At 38.4% G+C, this 22,676-nt stretch overlaps 1 long non-coding RNA gene across 2 annotated transcripts; it reads left to right on the forward strand.

Moving 5' to 3' along the window:
* The first annotated feature begins 42 nt into the window (after window positions 1-42).
* On the forward strand, window positions 43-22,423 carry LOC309852282. 2 transcript variants are annotated; one of them, XR_014305156.1, is made up of 4 exons: window positions 43-95; window positions 9,110-9,196; window positions 21,397-21,545; window positions 22,333-22,423. It is a non-coding gene; the product is annotated as an uncharacterized lncRNA (long non-coding RNA). The 2 variants fall into 2 exon arrangements; XR_014305157.1 differs by lacking the exon at window positions 43-95 and adding an exon at window positions 1,849-1,941.
* Window positions 22,424-22,676: the final 253 nt, after the last annotated feature.

Here is a 22,676-nt window from a genome sequence, read left to right on the forward strand (position 1 = left end):
TGGCTTCCGGGAAGCGAAACTGCGGATAAGGGGAACCTGCTGCGTTTTTCCTCTGGACGCTGCCGCCTGCGGTAAGGCAGAGGCAGCCGTCGAGGGTGAGGATGCGGAGTCTGTCCGCGACTAGACTCCACACCAGACAAACCTGTGGTGAGGGCGGCTCTGGCAGTCTGTACAAGGCGGCCAAACGAGAGCAGGGATTCACTCGGGAGACATAAATTCCCTATCCTAATAAATCCAAACACAGTTCTCACGCCAGCCAAGCATACGGATGTGGCTTTCTGTGTGATTTTTTGACCTGGGAGGTTCTTGATGATAGAGTTTCCCCCGTGGATTGTGAGGAATCTTGGCAACAAGGACGTCCTCACCTATAGAATACTTTGAGAGTTTTTAAAAATAATAATAATAATAATAATAATAATAATAATAAGGCCCTCGGGGCTCCTGGGTGGCTCAGGTGGTTGAGTGTCTGCCTTCGGCTCAGGTCATGATCTTAGGATCTGGGATCGAGTCCCACATCGGGCTCCCTGCTCAGTGGGGAGCCTGCGTCTCCCTCTCCCTCTGCCTCCTGCTCTCCATGCTCTAATTAATAATAATTTTTTTTAAATCTTAAAAAAAATAATAATAAGGCCCTCATTTCTCAAGACGACCGACTACCACTTTCAGGAAAAAACTTGTATCAAACACAAAATCTGTACCGTGTACAATTAGATGCGGCACCCAGTAAATAACTACCTGGGTGCTCTGCTGGGCATTCTGGAAAATCTTATGCTCAAATTCGTGCACTTAGAATCAGCATGGGAAATGGAAGCTTACCAAGGTGGCAATGAGGTTTAGAACCTGGACGTTCAGGATGAGGAAGAAGCAGGGAATGGATGACCCAAGCCAAGAAACTAAGGTCAAGAAGTAGAAGTCTACTTTTGCCACATGGGGACTGCTATATTCATTCTGATAACCTCTCTTTATGTTTACTAATCTCCTGGATACCTGAAGGACTATTCATTACACAATGTCCATAATTCAAAGACCTTCTTTTCCATCTTGCTTACCTCCACGGAACTCGACTTCCCCTTTATAAAAAAAAAAAAAAAAAAAATACTAGGCATTAGCTTTTTTCCACCTTGATTTCCATAAGGGGGAAAATACGTTTTTAGATTGGTTCTTTTTTATAGCATATATCTCTCAGATATTTACTTATTTATGTTGTTGACTTCACCAAAGTGAGTTGCTTCGAAGCCTGACGTCTTTTTCTGCTCAGCCTTAGCACCCGTTCTTGGAAGTTAGAGGATTCTCACGAAGTTTATGTTAAATGAGTTTTTTGTTGTTGTTGTTAGTCAGGCCACAGAATACACCCAGCAATCATTTTTTAAAATCCCATTTCTGATATTCACAAGGTTGCAAGGGCGAGTTGCTTTTTTGATCAATGACTTAGGTGCATTCAGTGACTTTATATCCAATAATCCTAATCATTCATACTTGGAGAGCATGCCACTGTTTGTGATTCCTTCTTTTCTCTAATTCATGCTCACTGGGGGATTCCCCTATACTTCTACCCTTCACCTTAGTCTTCTCTCTATTCCCCTTTCCCTGCAAAAGCCTCAGCAAGAAAGGGTGTTAAGAATGTCATAAAAAGTAGAGTATCACATTACATTCTCAAGGAATTTTGATTGCTGTGATATAACAGAACCATTCTCTCTCCTTCATAAAAGGCTATCTTCTCTTAAGGATATTTTCAGAAATGTCAATTCAGCTATTAACTATTCATGTTAGAAATATGCTCTGCTAAATAAATATGACAACAGTAATAATCATACCACTAATGATACACATTTTAACTCCTTCAGTTCAAATGCATACAAAAAAATGAACAACAACAATAACAAACCCAAAACCAGAAAAACAACCCCACAAGCTGCAGCATCAGTGAAAAATACAGAAAGGCAGGTAAGTGTTCAATTTGTCTATGGCCAGAGGCTCAGATTTCCCTAGGAGCAAGTTTTGTTGTTGAGTTATTCTATCATGTAAATTGAGACCCTTTAGAGAAGTTAGGTGTCTAGATTTTTACATAGAATCCTTCATTCAAAATATAAAGTCATATGTGTCCTGATGTCATTGAGAAAGCTATGCTAGGAGAGTTCAGGGTATTTTTGTGACCATCTTCAAAATAAGGAGAGTGGCTAGATAACATCTAGTATTTTCTAACACTAACACTTTCACCGTTCTAAACTACAGCATTCTCTCAGAATTCTCTCAGAATTGAGAGAATGAACAATGTATTGAAATCAGAATCACCCTAAAATTTTAATGACCATAACAGTGCCAACTGGAATACCTCTGATCTGTATCATCAGTTAAACACACTGTTTTCATTTTTACATGGAAGTTTGCGTTGTTTCCTATAAATGCTGCATTTTCCTTTCTGGAAGAATGGATAGTATTACATATAGCAACCATTGATCTCAGAAGGCTGCCATTAAAGACACTTAAAACAATTAGTCTGCACTTGAATTCCTTCACTAAGCTGCATTTCTGGTTCCTGCATAACAAGGTAATAATAAGCAGCCTAGAATGGCTGGTGTCCTGGTAACCCTGCCAGCATTCTCTTGCTAAGAGCAGAGCCATCAGGAAGTAGGAGTGTTAAATTTCTGCGAAGGATATCAATTTCACTTTCCAGCTCTACTCCTTAAACCCTCCCCTTGTGAAAGTGTGCGGCTATCAAATTGAGTAATTCACCTTTTACTACTGATTGAGTAAAGACTGTTATTTGTTCCAAGTATAAAAATTATTTGAGTTGATAAATATATCTAAAGAATTTCTTTAGGACACACCTAAAGAACATTTAACATACTCTCACTGTAAACCATTGATCACATATACAGACACTCACTCACAAATTTCAAAGCTATTAAGAACTGATATATGTCTGACACAGTAATAAGCTTTACAGATATGTCTGTAAGCATAATGAAATACTTTTATTCAAAGAATATAGAAGAGATTAAGACAAACTCAACTAGTATTTTTCACTAAAGACACACTGTGTATATGGGTGTGCATGTGTGTGGAGGGGTGCTCTAATCATGTGTGCATGTTCCCCCTTTCCCCACATCCTTTTTACATTTTTTTAAAAGATTTTATTTATTTATTTGAAAGGGAGACAGTGAGTGATAAAGAGAGGGCATGAGCAGGGGAAGAGGCAGAGGGAGAGGGACAAGCAGACTCCCCACTAAGCAAAGAGCCTGACATGGGGCTCGATCCCAAGACTCTGGGATCTTGACCCGAGTGGACACTTACACAACTGATCCACAAGCGCCCCAACAGATGCATTTTTTAAGGGTTCCTTACTCTTATGTGATGACATAGTAGACAGTCTTGCAGCCATACAACCTGAGTTTGAACCTCTAACTCAAGCATTAAGAGCTAAATATCCTTTGCTTAAATAATCAACTTTGCAACTTAATATGACACGTAGAATATAATGATGGCCAACAAGTTTTGTTTTGCACATGAAAATCCCTTTATATAACATGCGACATTTCACAATTTAAACTTATAATTTGAACAAACCATCTTTAACATCCCCAATGTGTATGGGTTTTCTTATTTGTCATCTTTCCTCTGCGAAATTTCTTGCACAACCCTTAGAAACCTCTCATATATCAGCCCGAATATGTTGTCTATTCACAACTTTGTTTGCTCTGGCAGAAACAACATCCTTGTTACTGGCCAACCAGGGTCACTAGAAACACTTTCTCATGCCCTATACCAAAGCATTGTTTATCCATCTAGAGAGCTTTATAACAATTGCCCCCAAATCGAAGAAAATACAAACAATAACAGTTAGAATGCCAGCTACCCATTTCTCACTACAAAATAGGCATAATGCAAGATATCCAAGAATCTAACTTGAACAACAAAAGTACTAAAACTTCAAGGGCTCAGCAGTTTACAATCTTTTTAAAGATACTGCTAATGCCTTTACCCAAGATAGACAACTTTTGATGAGGGCAACCTAAGATCTGTTTACAATCAATAATGTCTGTTACTTTACTCTTCGAATATGATGTTAGGAAATGTAGAACAATTGCTAAAAGTTACATCAATTACACATGAATATAGAGGAGATGATGCACTGAATCTATCCTGCCCCCCCACCTAGTCCCTGAAACAACTCACTTGAGCGTGAAAGTCAATTTACATTTTTTTTTCAATTCAAGAAATGGAATTTTCATTTTGTGTCATATTCATAAAAAAACTCATATATAACTCAGCAGGGTACTCACATGTGCTTAGAAACAATATTAGGTATGGGAATTACCTTTTGTACCATAAAGACAAAATTACTCACTGAGAAATAAGATTTTAAAGGATCTTCAGGAAGCAAACGAGGAAAAAAAAAAGATACAGGATTTCATCCGAGACTGGAACTGTTGTATTGTTCATCTGCAGGCTGGCCTCATCCCTCCTGTTTCAATTTTACATCTCTACTTAGATTCTTTTCTCTCCCAAGAGCACGAGAGGCTGTTAGATTTTAATGAAGACGTGTTGCGGAGGGAGCCATGGGGTTAGAAATGGGAGTTCAAATCCTGCAAACTGTTTCTTAGGAACAAAAACATGAAAGATTAGGTATAAAGGGATTATAGATACAGGTGCAGTTAGAGCAAAGCAAATTTACTTAATATAATACCATAAACATTTTCTATGTTATTAGAAAGTCTCCAAAATTATCATGCTAATGACTGTATCATATTTTATAAAGTAGATGCACCGTAGGCTACGTAACCAATTCCCAGTTGGAGACATTCATGTTTTCTCCCTACTTTGTCCTGCAGTAAAACAGGTTACAATAAACTTCTTTGCTCTTTCATGTTCCCCCTTTCCCCACATCCTTTATGTAGTCAGAATGTTTTTCTTGGTTTGTAGTCACAGAAGCATATTTATCAGGTCAATATCTGGAAATATTTTGAAGCTCTTGCTTATATTGCCAAGTTGCTTACCAAATGAGTCATAAAAATGTAGCTTTATAAAAAAAAATGATTATTTTAGTCAATCAGAGAAAGACAATTATCATATGATCTCCCTGATAGGAGGACGTTGAGAGGCAACTGGAGGGGGGCTGGAGGGTAGGAAAAGAATAAATGAAACAAGATGGGATCGGGAAGGAGACAAACCATAAGAGATTCTTAATCTCACGAAACAAACTGAGGGTTGCCAGGGGGAAGGGGGTAGGGAGAGGGTGGTGGGGAAGGTATGTGCTGTGGGAAGGTATGTGCTGTGAAGTGTGTAAGCCTGGGGATTCACAGACCTGTACCCCTGGGGCTAATAATACATTATATGTTAATAAAAAAATAAAATAAAAAAATAAAGTGATTATTTCCCTGAATCTCTGTGAGCCCTGGCTATCATTTTTTTTTTTTAACCTTAACTAAATTATAAACATCCTGACTGGTATGCATGGGCAGTGATATTATGGAAATGGACCTGAAATCTAAATTTCTCAGTGATTCATTTGTTTCTACTGAATTGTTGGTAAAACTTGGTCAGAATTGAAAAAGATCTTGGAAGAGCCTCGAGCAAACTTCTAGAACTTCTTTTCTCCCCCAGGTATATTGAAGTACAATTGACAAATAAATTGTAATATATTTAAAATGTACAATGTAAAATGTACAATGTACATTTTAAATTCAATATGTGTATACATTATGAAAAGATTCCCATGTTTTTTCATTATAGCATAAGAGAGAGGCACATACTGGGACCCAATGTCAAAGAGATCCATTGATCATTTGGGACCACCTTTGACCTTTTTTTTTTTTTTTAAGAATTTATTTATTTGACAGAGATCACAAGTAGGCAGAGAGGCAGACAGAGAGGGGGAAGCAGGCTCCCCCCTGAGCAGAGAACGCTATGTGGGGCTCGATCCCAGGACCCTGGGATCATGACCTGAGTTGAAGGCAGAGGCTTTAAACCACTGAGCCGCCCAGGAGCCCCCCACCTTTGCCTTTAATAAAAAAAAATTTATTACTGCAATTTTGTTAACATGCTATGTTATATTAGTTTCAGGTGTACAACATAGCAATTAGGCAACTGTATATATATTATGCAATGTTCATCATGACAAGTGTAGTTACCATCTGTCACCATATGTTATTACAATATTATTGACCATATTCCCTACATTGTACTTTTCATCCCCATGGCTTATTTATTTTACAACTGGAAGATTGTACCACTTATTCCCCTTCACCTACGTTGCTTATCCCCTATAACCCTCCCCCTCTGACACCCACCAGTTTGTTTCCTGCATTTATGAGTCTGTTTCTGTTTTTTGTTTATTCATTTGTTGGATTCCATCCTTAAGTGAAATCATTTAGTATTTTTCTTCATCTGATTTCTCTTACTTAGCACAATACCCTGTAAGCTCATCCATGTTGCTACAGATGGCAAGATCCCATTCTTATGTATGGCTGAGTAATATTTCACTGTATATCTATATAGACACCACATCTTGTTTATCCAGTCATCTATCTATGGACACTTAGGTTGCCTCCATATCTTGATTACTATAAATAATGATGCAATAAATATAGGTGTGCACATATCTTCTTGCATTAGTGATTTTGTTTTCTTTGGGTAAATACCCAATAGTGGAATGTTTTCTAATCCAAGGAAGTATTACCAAAGAATGTTAGGAACTGAATATAATACAAAAGGCATTTATCAGGGATGGACAGAAATAATTGCATACCTGATTCAAATAAGAAACATGAAAATTAGCTATTTGTAACTGTCATGAGTTTACACAATCTTGTATTGATATACTACCAAAGGTTTACCAGATAGAGCCATGAATGTCTCAATTAATGACAAGAAAATATCTGCTTGAACATCAGTATTATATATGTTTATATCAATATTATCATCAATAACATATATATGTATATGATACATACACACATACATACATACATGGTCTCCAAAGTCCATGGTTTGGTAGATTAAATACAAGGTTTGACATTATATAAATCTAGATTAAAAATACTGTTGTGGTATAGACTGGCTTTCTGATTTTGACAAAGTTCTTTAGCCTTTCTAAAACTGTGTATGAAAATTTCTAGCACGTGGTAGGTGCATAATAAATGGAGATAAAGCATGAAGAATAGGCCAGATAACCTAACTAACATATCTTAGAGCTATTGAGTGACTGCTGCAGTCCAGATTAAAGAACTCCACCATTGACGCAGGATAGGATTTATGGGATTTAGATTCAGCACAGTGGTGAGATGTATCTCTGAACATAGTTAACACAAATGCAGGCAAATGCGAATGTTAAAAATCCTGGACTTAATGTGTGATTGGAGGTTACTAAAAAATAAGCAATTAGCAACGCTTCCAAATCAGGTCCCATATTTGTCACGCCACATATTTCTGGGGACTATTTCAAATACGAACAATGGGATCCTTGAAACGGACCACATCGGGCTCTCTGCTCAGCAGGGAGCCTGCTTCCCCACCCACACCCCACACCCCACCCCCCGCCTATCTGCCTACTTGTGATCTCTCTGTCAAATAAATAAATAAAATCTTTGGGGGGGGGAACTAGAAGAAAAACTGGTTCAGCTAAAGGGGGCATTGGGGAAATAAATTTGTACTGCAAAGGTGTCATTCATTCATCTGTTCTGTCATTTGCAAAGTCTAAGGGTCAGCTGGGATTGACTGGACCCAGAAATCTGTTGAGCTGTAGTATGTGAATCAGCCATGTCTCTCATATAGACTTCTCCCTTGCTAGAAGAAAAGTAGTAATCATGATTATGAAGACATCACTTTCTTATAGAATAGAGAGGAAAACCAAAGATATATAGATAGAAGAAATAGTCTTTACCTGCTAGCCTAAAATCATTATCTAAAATTAAAAAGTATAGTGTAGTAAAAATGAACTACCCAAGTGTCTTCATTTGATGGCTTCATCAGAGCTTACAGGTCTTCATTTATTCATTCATTCATTGAACTTTAACTGAAGGACTACAATGAACAGCTGTTAGTAGCACCAGAAATGACATAAGACAGATCTCATGGTCTGGTAAGGGAGATCAACAAATTAAAAAAAAAAAAAAGCTCAGTGCAGTGAAATAAATACTACGATGGATGGTTTTACAAAACGTCGATGGAAGTAGAATGGTAACCCTCACTGGATTTCCATGTTATGTACAACTAAAGAAGATTTTAATCAACATTTTCTGAACTCTTACTATCTGAAAGGAAAGTTGAGGTTATTTGGCTAGGAATGTAGCCATCCCCACACTCAAGAATGCTATTGACATGATGGAGAGGCAAAAGTAACCAATCAATTATTAAAAGATTTTTTATATTATATCATATATATATTATATGAATGAAATATTCATAGAAGAGGATCCCTTCATTGGACATTGTGAGGAATTGTGCCATAATTCTGGTATCTCTCTGCTGAACTTGGTTCATTTGCCGATGATGTCGTTCAAATATTGTGTCCAGACCTGAATGTAGTATTCTGCAGTAGACTTTGATATCCCCATAGGCAAAGGAGATGTAATAGAAGAGACATGATGCCAGTAGAAGAGAGAGATGACAGCTCAGCATCTGTTGATCCAGACTAGATTATATGATTATTTTCCTTCCTGGTTCTATGCTGGAAGTGAATAGTGAAGGAGAATCTTCTCCTAACACCCAAATGGCTTTAGGGAACATCTTTTAAATGCAATTAATTTCCTGCATTTTAAAGATAAGTATAAGCAGGGCTCTTGTTCTTTTTCTCCCTCTTATAGAAATTAAATGCACAAAATGAAATTTCATCAATTTTTTTCTTCTCCGTAAAACCTCATTGAACCGCGAGATTAAGAGTCACAAGGGCTCAGGAGGACATATCCCATTGGCGCTGTCCCACTAACCTCTCGTCACCTGTCTGATGCTCTGTCTCTCCCTGCTCTTGCATGACTCACATGCCATCCTCACTGGCATGATTTCTAAAAGTTGCCCTCAAATTTCTAGCCTGGAAAGTGTTGTTGATGTCCCAAGGCTTTCACAAGGATTGTTTCTCAATTTAAATAAAACATTATTGTATTCCTGTCTACAGGTACTCCTGGGCCTATGCAGATGATGGTATCCTGATACTTTACTTAGGAAAAGAAAAAGAATCCTGCAGCTTTCTTTGCTGCCTTGGGTAAGACTTCATTTCACTGGCTTGACAGGAGTCAACTGTCTTCATGGTGTACACAGTTCTGTGGTCCCTCATGCTCCCTTGTTTCTGCTGTGATCAGTCAGGGTAGAAAAACCACAGGTCTCCAAAGCTAGTTAGACAAGGAAAATTCCATTTTGTTAGCTCTTGCTGGGGGTTTCTTGGTTATGTTAGTACACTTGCTTACCCGCAGAGGATGGCAATGCTAAGGGCATAGCCATGGGCTGGCATCTGAGAGGTCACTTGAACATTAAGGTCAGTGAGGTTAGATTTGGGCTTGGTAAAATTGTCTCCAGGTCAAACAGTAGCAGAAAATGCTAACATAATCTTTGGTTGAAATTTTACTTGTGCAATATAAAGAAGAGAGGCGAGAGTCCTACTCTACTTTTCAGCAATCAGTATCTTACCTGCACCATTTATCACATACACTCAGAGAAAGAGAGAGAGCAACACTGACTCGCCGCTCTAATTCTTTTTCCACATAAAGGGCTTTCTAACAAGCAGAAATAAAACTCAAGGGGGGGTCTGAATTCCTAGCTATTGAAGGTATTGAAGAGGACATGTCATAAAAACTTTGGTTGTGGCAGTCGCTAGATGACTTTGGTATATCTGGCCCTGAAATTCTATCATGTTGTATTTTTGAGCAATCTCAGGTCATGGTGAACTTTGTTCTAATGCCTACATGAGACCCTTCTTCCAAGCCCCTTATCTAGCTACAGATACTACTGTCACCAACACCCCAGCTAGCCATCTTCCAAAAGTAGGCTCTCATACCAGATTTGAGTATAAGTAGTTCACTTGGTTAGTGCAGGGAACATTGACAAGAAGTGAAGAAGTGACATGGGGGAGGGAAGTTAGCAAGAAAGAATACATCTCTAAGCCAAATAACCGTGGGCAAACGGAGTCTTAATCACAGAAGGGAAAGTCTGGATCACAGTGCAAAACTCAGGCTTTAGACATTCCATATGGGTAAGGGGACAAGTACTCACACACCATGTGCTGTAAGTCCTGGTTTAGGGCTGCTCCGGCATGGTGTTCTTTCTCTGGACTACTGTTGAACAGAGCCAGGTGGCTCTCCAAGGTCACTCAAAGAAGGCTTAAGCATTGATAGATTGATCCTGGCAAATAGAAGATAGATAGATAGATAGATAGATAGATAGATAGATAGATAGATAGATAGATATGGTGAAGTCTGATTGATAGGCACTGGCATAAGTGAAGTATGATGGACAGGCAAGTCTTCCATACCCATAGTTCCACATATTTTCTGTCTAAGGTTCAGATGCTAAATTCCAGAATGTACCTCATTTATCCAAAGAGGGGAAAGTATTAACCTAATTCTCCTAGAATCATGTTTTTCCTGATTGTGGTCACTCTGTGCTCTGGGTTTTTCAAACTGCACCTAGAGTGTTGTGACAAAACAGGTACCAGGAGTTTGTATACAGAGAAAGGATGCTCAACATAGAGAGTCAAACAGCTACAGCCTTCAGAAGCTATCTTGTCGGGGCGCCTGGGTGGCTCAGTGGGTTAAGCCTCTGTCTTCAGCTCAGGTCATGATTCCAGGGTCCTGGGATCGAGCCCCGCATCGGGCTCTCTGCTCAGCGGGGAGCCTGCTTCCTCCTCTCTCTCTGCCTGCCTCTCTGCCTCCTTGTGATCTCTCTCTCTCTCAAATAATAAGTAAAATCTTAAAAAAAAAAAAGCTATCTTGTCATCAATACCATATTTTAAAAATAATCCAAGGTTCTTTATTTCTTTTCTAAAGCAATGTGTTAAATTAGAGATAAAAATAAAAATATCTTAAAGTTTTGTGATCCCCAAAGTCAAAGAAAGTAACAATTCACATTTTGGTATATTACCCTTCTCTCTTTATTTCTGTCTCTCTCCCACCCCTTCCCCTCCCTCTCTCCTTCCCTCCCACCTTCCCTCTCTCTCACACACATACACACACATTGAATTTACCCGAGAAAAAGGTGAATTTAAACGAGTTCAATTATATCAAGGTTAGTTATGCGTAAAGAATCAAAATACATCTAAGCCCAAGAAAGACACCCAAACTACAAGCAGTAGAATATTTCTGTTGAGATCAGAATATGACTATAGAATTTCGATTCAAAAGAACCAGATGGTTAATTTCCCATTTAAAAAAAAAAAAATGAGCACTTTTGAATGCCTGGTACATATGTTAATATGTTGTGATTGCCAAGATCACCCTCAGGAGAAAAATGCCAAGTGAAAATAGCATGTACATTCTCCCATTCGTGTGAGAAAATATAAACATGGACTTCTATACTCACAACTGATTTCCTAAGGAGGTGGGATTTCTAGAAACACAGGATCTTTTTTCTTTTATTTTGAAATTCAGAGAAAAGTCACAAAATAGTACAAATGAGTTTCTCCTGAATTATTTGAGAGTAAATTGCCCCAAGCCCCAGAATAACTAAGATTATTTTCTAACAACAAGGACATTCTCCTACATAACAGAAAGAACCAAAACATTTAGGATATTAACTTTGCTTCTTATTACTATTTAATCTTCAAACAATTTCACCAATATCCTCTTAAAGCTCTGCCATTTTTCCCAATAAATATCCTTTATAACAAAAATGTCCAATCCAGAGTCTTTCAGACAATGTATACAGTTGTCACCCTCCATTAGTTTCTACTGATCTAGAACATTCCTCAGTCTTCTCTTGATTTCCATAACCACATTTCTTATAGGCCAGTCAGAATGCAGACCTTCCCTCAGTTGCAGTTTGTCTAATGTCCCCACATTATTAGATTTAGGTGATGCATCTTGGGCAACAATATCCCAGTCATAATGTTGTGTTTTCATTGAATTCTCTCAGGTGGCACTGAATTTCAAGGTATTCTATTACTGGTGATGTTAATTTTGATCACTTGATTAAGGGGGTGTTTCCAGCTTTCTCTGCTATAAAGTTATTTTCCCATTATAAATAATAAGTATTTGGGGGAGAGATATTATGAGATTATGCAAATCTTATTCCTCATCAAACTTTCAGTTAATTTATTCATATATTTATATCACTATGATCATGTGGATTCTTTTTATTCTACTTTTTTTTTTTTTTTTTTTTTTAAAGATTTTATTTATTTATTTGACAGAGAGAGATCACAAGTAGGCAGAGAGGCAGGCAGAGAGAGAGAGGAGGAAGCAGGCTCCCTGCTGAGCAGAGAGCCCGATGTGGGACTCGATCCCAGGACCCTGAGATCATGACCTGAGCCGAAGGCAGTGGCTTAACCCACTGAGCCACCCAGGCGCCCTTATTCTACTTTTTTATTCCACTTTTTATTCAATCATTACTTTCATTGTTGAATGTGATGCTGAAATTCATTCAGATTTGGCCAGAGGGAACCCCTTTAAGTTGGTGTCTGTATTGGTTTTATATGCCCTCCTCATTTTTATTTTCTGGCTTTTTTTCCCCCCCGCTTCAGCCTTGGAATCAGCCCATTTCTCTGGGAGCCCTGATTCCATTTAGTAAAAAATTGTATTTAGAAACTGCGATCTGGATACTGGGTATGCTCCTTGCTATTGTGTGCCATAGCTCACAATCTCTTTCAGTGGACAGGGCTAGAAATATATTTATTTATACATATGCATAGACATAAGTTTCACATTTATATTTATATCCAATCTCTATCTATTGAAAACTACAAGTTCATATCTAATCTTTCAATGCAACACCAGGTTTCCTCACAGTTTTCTCCCACTTTTTGCATTTGAAACACTCATACCTGACTGTGAGAAACTAGGCTACTATGATTATTAACACATTATGTTTTGATCCATACTCTACAAGCCTCTAACCCCTCTTCAGGCTCTCCCATGTATATGGTGGAAACCTTGCTCATCACATCCTGGCCCGACTTTCCCCATGTCCATGCCCTACTCCCCTCCCTTTGGACTCTTCTATCCACATCCAGTAGCCTCCTTACCCTTGCCACAGATTGATTCTTCATTTTGCTGTGGCTCTGATGAAGGCACTAGACCACAGGAGAACCTCTTACCTTGTCAGGATGTCTGTCTTGCAAGGCCCCACATGATGATTTTAGATAATCATTTGGGAAAAAAAAGAAAGAAGAATAACTGAGGAACTCCACTGCAGTTGCACACTTGAGAGAATTAAATAAGCAAAGATGAGAGAGTGCTTTTGCTTTTTAGTATAGACCCTTTCTAATGATTTGCTATGCCGAACATGAAAGATACCTTATATTACTTTTCCAATTTAAAAGATGACATGATAAATAAATAGATAAATAAATAAATAAAATGTGAAAAGACTATGATGAACAAATATAAACATTTAAACTGATAAACAGTAATCATTTTATTATGAATGCATAATTATGGAATTATGTTCTTCCATGCTTGCCTTTAGGCAACTATGAATATTTTAGTTCATTCTAAGGAAGGAAGGAAGAAGAGAAGGGGAGAGAAGAGCAGAGGAGAGAAAAAAGAAATAAAGAAAAGAAAAAAAGGAAAGAAACCTGGAGATGGTACCTCTAAGAACTTAGTAGTAAAATACTATGTCTTCTTTTTTTTTAATATTTTTTAAAGATTTTATTTATTTTTTTTGAGAGGGAGCATGAAAGAAAATAAGAGCAGGGGGCGGGATATGGAGAAGCAGACTCCCCACTGAGCAGGGAAGTAGGGAGCCGATGTGAGGTTGGATCCCAGGACGCTGAGACCCTGAGATCATGACCTGAGCTGAAGGCAGACACTTAACTGACTGAGCCACCGGGTGCCACCTCATGCAGTCTTCACCATAATGGGGCAAAGTAAGCAGGGGTGATCCAGTTCTCAGAATTTCAAGTCAATCGAGATCAAGAATCCAAACACAGGTCTTTAGGAATGATACTCCGCATAGAGTGTAAGTGGTCAAACTGGAATGTTTCAGACCCCAGAAAGCTGCCCAGACCCTGCTTTATGTTACTACTGTCCTGTAAGAAATTAAAACTTCTCCATAAATAAGAAATTGCCAATACCAAAAAATAAAGTGCCTAAGAGATATCTGTCATGGAAGAAAAGAATTTATAAATATTCATATTTTTATAGAGCAATCAAGATGTTGATGTTAATATTAGAGCAATAACTTTAATTGTATTTCAGCAAACGGATGCCAATTAGGAAACAAATTATCTCATAGAAGCATGTCTTGCACACAGTTTTGCCCTGAAGGTAAGCCGAGGGCTATGCCAGCTTCCTGAATTTTAATGTACAAATGAACACCTCCAAAATTATTTAAAATTAAAAATAAGCATTTAAAGGGCTTTAAATTATGCCAAAAAATAAATGACAGCTGCCTGCTTACTGGTAAAGGCAGAATATTTTCTCCCATAGATGGAAGAAGAGAATCACTTCTAAGAAAAAGTGAAAGAGGGCCATTTAGGCTGCAATCCCCACGTCGTTTCTGATCAAGAACTTAGAATTATAAATTGCCATGCAAACCTCATTTGAACTTTTAAAACTCTTTAAAATTCTACATTGTTGAAAATAACAAGGTTCACTTCAGATTTCTCTTTGCCTTTCTAGAAAAATTCTGATGTGAGAATCCAACAGGGTAAGAAATATGCATCAAAAAACAACTATTCAAAAGGATCCGGGAAAGGTTAGGAAATTGCTGATTTTTCATGGTCTCCAGGAACCCTAATAATGCATCTAATTCTGGCGTAATCTCTCTCACAAGTTAAAGTTTACAGGCTAGAGCAGGCTCTGTCCTCTGAACGCATGCTGTAGAATTCGCCTGCACCAAGGAAACGCTGAGCTGGTTTTCCATTTGGGCTTTCTGTTTATTGCCGGGGCAGGTTGTGCATGTTCTTGACATGGCATGGATCATGTTTGACCCTAATGGTCTCCCTCACTAGGATGGAGGCACCCCACAAGAGTGTCTTCATAAGCATATCTATGTTTTTAGTGGAATCTGGATTACTCCTCAATAGAGCATGAATCAAATGCTGGTTGGGATTGCCCAGGCTCCTCAGTTTTTACGTAAGTTTATCTGAAACACCCATGGTCATGACATGGAGAAGCCTAAGGCCCCCTCTACCTCTAAGAAAGTTGCTAGGGAGGTGCCTGGGTGGCTCTGTGGGTTAAGCATCTGACTCTTGACTTCAGCTCAGGTCATCATCTCAGGGTGTTAAGACTGAGACCTGCATTGGGCTCTGCTCTCAGGGAGGAGTCTGCTTGAGATTTCCTCCCTTTTCCTTTGCCCCTCCCCCTACTTGTGCGAGCTCTCTCTCTCTCAAATAAATAAACCTCAAAAAGCGGGGGGGGGGGGGGATAAATCTTCTAGGAACTTATTTTTCCATGGAGCCTTTTGTTTCTGAGTTCACACCTCTGAACATGAGTTCAGACATGACCTAAATACACTGTTTTCAACACACACGAATCACTTACATATCTTTCCCTAAATAGAGTAGACCTTATTGGGGTAACATTGTACTTGGCATGCTCAAATTGAGTTGAAATCCCATCTCAGTCATTCCTGTCTTAAGACAATCTTGCCAAAATCTCGGTCACAGATTGCATTTACATACTCCTCTGGTCCCTCTTTTTTTCCTCCCTCGTTGCCATTGTCTCCTTTACCCCCAACACACATGCTCAAGAACAACAAATTTATATCTCTCTTTTGCATTTTTTAATCCCCAAATTTTAAAAATAAGCATACCCTGCCTATCAACCCTGAACATAGTTATCAAGCTATTTTACCAGACCACCCACACCAGAGGGGGAAAAAAAAGAAAGAAAGAAAGAAGAAAGAAATCTCATCTATCAAGAGAGTTGAGAGACATAATATTCAGGCAAGTCTATAACAAGATGATATTAAGAGTTCAATGCATTAGAAGATAAAGAACTGAAATAACATATTAGCTTATGGTTTGTATAGATGGACCAAGGGTAGGGTCTGTTTGCCCAGCTCAAATATACAAAATTGTGTAGTAATTGTTTATACCACAGACATGCTAATCTGCATTGAAAATTAGAAATCACAGACTCACCCCTAGCATGGGATTAATTCACCTCTGAGTTAGGACTTCTATAACCTATGAGGTAAAGAAAGCTATTGCTGAAAGCAAAGACTATGCTAGAAATGGCAGAGCACTGAGTGTTGCTCAGGCTAAAATTATGAAAACAAAAGCTGGAAATTTCTTCCATACACATCTCTCTCTCTTTTTTTTTCCTCTAGCTACTCATCCTGTTTATTCCTGGGTACTCGTATGAGAACCTTTTGTTTTGTTTTGTTACTAATTAATTAATCTAGAGAGAAAGATTTCTACAGCCTCTTGATTTGCTTTCAAAACAACACTCCAGTGGTTGTTGAACAATCTTTACAAAACTCAGTTTTAGTTTCTACATTAACTGATGGATCAACCACTAATAACTTTGGCACATCTGCCAGACCTGTAATTTGGAAGTTCACACCCTGGCTATGACAGGCTTCCATTCCAATGGCATTTCCAACTCGCTATTCAGAGAGGGATTTATGTTGGCCCCCAGTCAGTTTTTAATGCCCCTGCTTTCTTGGAGTGCCTGCATTTCATTGCATCGTTGCAACTAACTCTTCAGAGAGGCCCTTCAAATTGCTGAAGAAAGGTGATCCAACCTGCTGTGGAATTAGAATACATGATGGTCCCAGTTCTTCTATTCCAAAGTCTTCCATGACTGTACACATACTGATAGGGACAGCAATTCCAGGAGCTGCTCAAGCATTATTATTGTAAGGAAAGAGCCAATGAGATTGAACCTCGTGCCTCTACTGATATTTTTCTTAAACTGTAGCCTCTCTGCAACTCGTCTAGATTTTATGTTCTCAAAGGTGCACTAAGATAGTCACCAGCTTTACGGACTGTGCCACCTAAAAAATATTTGAAAGCTTTAAAATTAGACCTACAATTCCAAAGTCAGAGAAATTGTTTTCCTGGAGATAGCCAACCTGCCAACTACCCTCTCACACAGGCTCCCTTTGAGGCATAAAATTGAATGCACCAAGACACTTGGTACTTATATTTAGTTAATTGTGGGTGCAATCAGCCAATTGAGGATACAATTAGACACTGCAATTAGCGGCTGTGGTCCAAATTATTGGAGGGAGGCAAAACAGGAGGTCTAGTCAAAGCCTCTTTAAAGATGCAGGTCTGTGGATGAAATCACTGATGAAAGTCATTCAAATGAATATATCCATGAAGCCAAAGAGAAAATGTGAAAATTGCATAAGTTAAAACTTATTCGTACAACAGTGGGATAATAACAGTATCGCTTCACGGGCATATGTGTATGTATTTTTTACAAAGTGGCTATCAAAGTCATTGTACCACAGGCTTTTTTTCTTTTTTTTTTCCTTTTAACCTAAAAGATGTCCACTTCAACTACCTGTGATTTCTACCTGTGTAGAAATCACAATGTGCAATTTTGAAGCAAAGACAGAAGAAAAATCTCTCCCATTAGTATATACCATCTAACTGAGATCCAATGGTCTTTCTCCTGTTATAATTCCACAACTTGACAAGGCAAAAAGGGAGGAACACTAATATTTACTTACCATCTCCTGTGTTCCAAGATGTGCAGTGGACAACTGGCAAATGATATTATATGCAATCCTTGTAATAACTCACATGGGAGATGTTGTTTCTTCTTTTATTTTTTTTTTTAATTTTTATTTGTTGTTGTTGTTGTTGTTGTTATTGTTTCTTCTTTTAAAGATGAAGAAACTGAGCCTCAGTGGAGATAATGCTGACAAGGCTCAATAGCACTGAGAGTCTACTGGACCCCAAACAAAGGCTCTTTCTTCAAAATTACGATCTTCCAAACATGTGGCTTATTTTCTGTAAAATTTGAATACCACCAAACCTAACTCTGGAAAATACAGGTTAAACAAAGTTCTAAACTCCAAGAAAACATCAATCACTTCATTAAAGGCTGGTCTTAAACATTTAGAAAAGGATCCCTTTCCTTGGTGGGAGATAACATTGATAAGGAATGACATCTTAATAGCTGCCATGCTTATCATTTTATATATACTTCATGTGATTATGGTTCCTCCAAATATTGGGGGCTGGGGGGAAGGAGAACTGCTTTGATGTTTTACCAGTGGGTTCTTCCACAGAATTTTAATTTTGAATTACATCTTTGTTTCAGCATTTAATTAAACTCTGTTTTAGAAATTCTCCAAAATGGTTAAAAGAGGGGGAAAGATAAATGGTCATATGGAATTCAATGCTTTTTAATTACAGGAATCCATTCACTTTGTAATATCAGTGTAACAACTCCTTAATGAAATTGAATTATTTCTTTTAAAATTGACTTAATTAATGATTCAATTTACATTAGATTGATTTTATAATCTAATTTTAACTATAATAGTAAAGTTTAGAGTTCCTTAAAAAAGATACTTTTAAGAACTATTAAAATCTGAACTTCTTTGAAATGGAAGTTTATATGGAAGAAAAGATGAGTTTAGTTAAGACACTCAAAATTTTACTACTCTATTTTGTTTAAGGAAAAAACGCCATAATTTTATATTATAATTAATTTTAGGGTTTTAAAAATCCAATTATTTCCTGAATAAGCTATTAAACGTTATTTCCTTATGTAAGAAGTGAACTGAACGGCTTACAGAAGAATGGCTCCACAGTATTTAACGGGCTTTTAGTCTATTAATGAATCCCAAAACTCACAACCTGCCAGCCTCTCAAAATGCTCACTTGAAACCTGCCTCCCCTTCTGCCTAAGCCTCGGCCTACACTTTAAATCTGGTCCTTTCTGTTTCAAAGCTTGTTCATAATCATAGTTCACTAAACAGTTACGGAGAAAATGAGAGGAATTTACTCTCTTCCCTAATTTCTCATAGATTCTCCCTAAGGAAGCATATATGGGCTAGCCCCTGGCAGTCGGTCTTCTAGAAACTTCCAGGCTTGGGATACTCCTGAAAATCTCTCAGTGAGAAGAAAAAGAGTGGCAAAAAGCCCTTATTAAATGCTCTCACCTTTCTGAAGGGCTTGCATATAGAAAAAGAAGGTGTGTCTATAACTCATCACAAATATGTAAACATGAGAATAATTGTGATTATTGATACAAGTAATATTGATCCATTTACCGCTCAGTCATTAATCATCCCTGTATCAGCTTACTATTGCTGCTGCATGAAATTAGCACAAATTTAGTGTCTTAAAGCAACACAAACTTATTCTCTTACAGTTCTGGGGTTCAGATGTGTAAAATGGGTTGGCAAGGCTCTTTCATTATGGAAGATTTAGGGAAAAAATCCTGCTTCTCCTGCTTCTGGAAGCTGACCACATTCCTTGGCTCATGTCCCCACATCTGCTTCCATCCTCCTAAACCCTCCTCTGACTCTGACTCTCCATCTCTTTCCCATAAAGGCCCTTAGGATTTCTTTCACTGGGCTCACCCCGATAATCCAGGATAATCTCCTCATCTCAAAATTCTTAATTCATCCACATCTGCAAAATCCATATCAAGAGGTTTCAGGGATTAGGACTGGACATTTCTGGGGAGCCATTCTTGAGCTTTCCACAACTTCATATAGAATCTATCACCGATTATTGATTCTTCCATTGGAAAAAGGGGGGGAATGAATACCACTTTCTTTGTCCTTTTCTGTCCCTTTTCTTAACTCTTTCCCCCTGTCCTCACACACCTAAGGCTATGTGTGCTTTTGCTTGTATACACACACACACACACACACACACACACACGTATATATAGAAACATACATATGTACACACACACACACACTCACATAAAGTTCTCCATTCCATCCCGGAGAAGCAACAGTCTAAGTGAAAGATGTGCTTCTCCTGATCTATAAAGGAGCATAGATATATTTAAAGGGAAAAAAAAAAACCACTGATAACATTGTCATACATAAAGACCATCACTCCTCCCCACCCCCCACGCACACCTTACAAACAATACAAGATCCAGAAGGAAAGAAAAAAGAGAACAAGACACAAGTAAGATTGCACCCTGCCATCCCTAGTTGCCTGAGGCTCCCCAGAATAGTTTCAATTATCTGTTAGTTTGCAGGATTCAGGTTTTGGAGCCCCGGTTTCATTTATTTTGTGTATCGTCAGCTCCCTTTCTCTCCCCTACTAATCCCACCTCCCTCATGAATCCATTCTTTCTTTTGAAAGAAGCTAGAAAAGCAAGAGTCACCTTGCTTCTCCTGTCTCTTACCTTGCTGACCAGGAAAATTCTGTCTTCTGGGGCCGCTTAGTGGAGATGGTTCTCTCAGTCCTGAAAAACAGTTTTATTGAACAGTAAAATAGACCTCCTGCACAGTTGCTCTTCAGCCCAACGTACATACTGTGGTTCAGGATCCCATTCTCCAGCCCAATAACCCCCCCCCCAAATCTAGAACCAATTGAGATAGAGGTCAAAACCAAAACTTCACTTCTAAAAAAACCAACTAGAAAATGTGGTTTCTTTTCAATCTCAGACAAAATAAGCATGCTATCTCTTCAGTCCTGAATTAAAATTTAAAGCCAGAGTATAGCCGGTTGCTCTAACTATATGCCCAGCTCACTTTGAATATGGGCAGAACAAAATCAGGGGCGGGGTGGGGAAGGCTTTGTTCCCTCTCCCAAAGTCACTCATCAGGTGAATTATCCTCTTCCCTTGGAATTTGTGAGAAGATGGAATTACTTTAGGCTTCATGGGAAATTAGATGATTAGAGCCCTCATTTTGGAAACAATATGGTATAGGTTGGGGGTGGGGAGGGAGTGTTCCATTCTAAGAGGGAAATTTTATTTCCAGGCAATGACATATAGGCTAAATGCTCTTAACCAGGACTATTAGCACAAATGTCTTCTTTTGAAACCAAAGAGTTTCAAAATTAGCAAATTTTGAAATTTTGAAAATCATCAAAATTTTGGAATTTTCAAATTCAAAAATAGGAAATAATTTTAAATGGCTGTATTGCCACATCAGAAAACACAGGGAAAAAAGGAGAAAAGGTGACGAGCAATGTACCGTATGGGAGTAGCTGGAAGAACGATTGGTTCAGCAAAAGGATCAGCATGCTTTAGGTGAGTCAAGAGAAGTAAAGAAAAAGAATTTCAGATCAATGAATAGATCCTAGCTGAGCTGTAAATTCCTTAAAGGCGGATACTAAGGCTTTATTCCATTTGTGCATCTGACTCTTGGCAGAGCACCTGATGCATGGCTGGCGTTTTAGACCTGTTAATGATGTCAAAAGAAATTCAGAAAGTTTCCTCTATGGCGGAGGAAAACAAGTGTTCACGAACAGAAAACTTCAAATCCAAACCTGGTAGAAAGTTCGGAGGCACGCTGTTACAGTACGGCTCATGAGGGAAAATGAGGAACTCGTTTTACTTTCACAATAATCGGTTTTTGCAAAGGAGGCTTCCAGATGGGTGGGGATTGGTTTAAAATGAGGATCTTACACCACTGAAGGAAGGGGACTTATATTTTGTTTGTGATTATCAGAATCATTCACAAGAAATAGCCTATGTTTCTCTAACCTTCAAGATATAAAGCTAGATGATGGTTTTGCTCACACAGCTTATATGGTTTTGCCTGTTCCGGGGATTTTCCAAGCCTTGTCTCCATTTTAGTTGATTTTAGCAGTGCGTTAGACAGGTCTGGGATACTGCCTTCACCTTCTGAGGCCTCGGTTTCCTGTTTTGTATCTAGTATATCTATTTCCAAAAGCCCTATCATATCTGAAAATTTTCTATTTAAGTGAATCTTCCCCTTTTCCTCCCTAGCTAGACCCCGCTACAAATTATTTTGCCTTCATCCAGATAGTTTTCTGACACTGTTTTTTTTGGTTGTTATTTATTTATTTTTTAATGTCTTTAACCTCATTAACAAGCTCCCAGTGAGCCCTTTAATATACTACTTTAATGCCCAAATTCGCTGTGAGTTCCAGGAGAGAAAATGCTTTTGAAGAAAACCTCAGGCTGGGTTTCAGGTATCCTTAATCCTATCTACACGAGAAGCATAGTTAGATAATTTCAAAAGCACACGCCTTTAGGTTTCAAGCTGTTAATGTTTGCAAACCAGACAACCACCCTTAATACCACTGCTGGTTTATTGACACAAACTCTTCGCTTCCCACAGCTTGTAATTGAATCCCCCCACTGCTTAATTGGAACTAGAATGGCTCCACAACCAGATTTGAAACATCTTCTGAAGCTGGTAGGAACATCAGCTCTCCCTTTTAAAAATAAAAATTATATCATTAACTGTGTTAAGTGAAGATTGGTGTTCTGTGGAATATCAGGAAATGAGCGCACCCCAGGACTGTCTGAATACAGGGCAATTAGCGATGTCTTCGGTCTTACACATGGCCTCCCTCCCCACCAAAGCATAAAGGCTAAAGCTGGATTAGTCTGTACCCTGGAAAAGTCCTAATGTTTGCACTATTTGGATCCCTTTTAAAGATGTTTTCTCTTAAACTTACT

Source organism: Mustela nivalis (assembly GCF_964662115.1).
Source record: "Mustela nivalis genome assembly, chromosome: 18".
NCBI classification, from domain to species: domain Eukaryota; kingdom Metazoa; phylum Chordata; class Mammalia; order Carnivora; family Mustelidae; genus Mustela; species Mustela nivalis.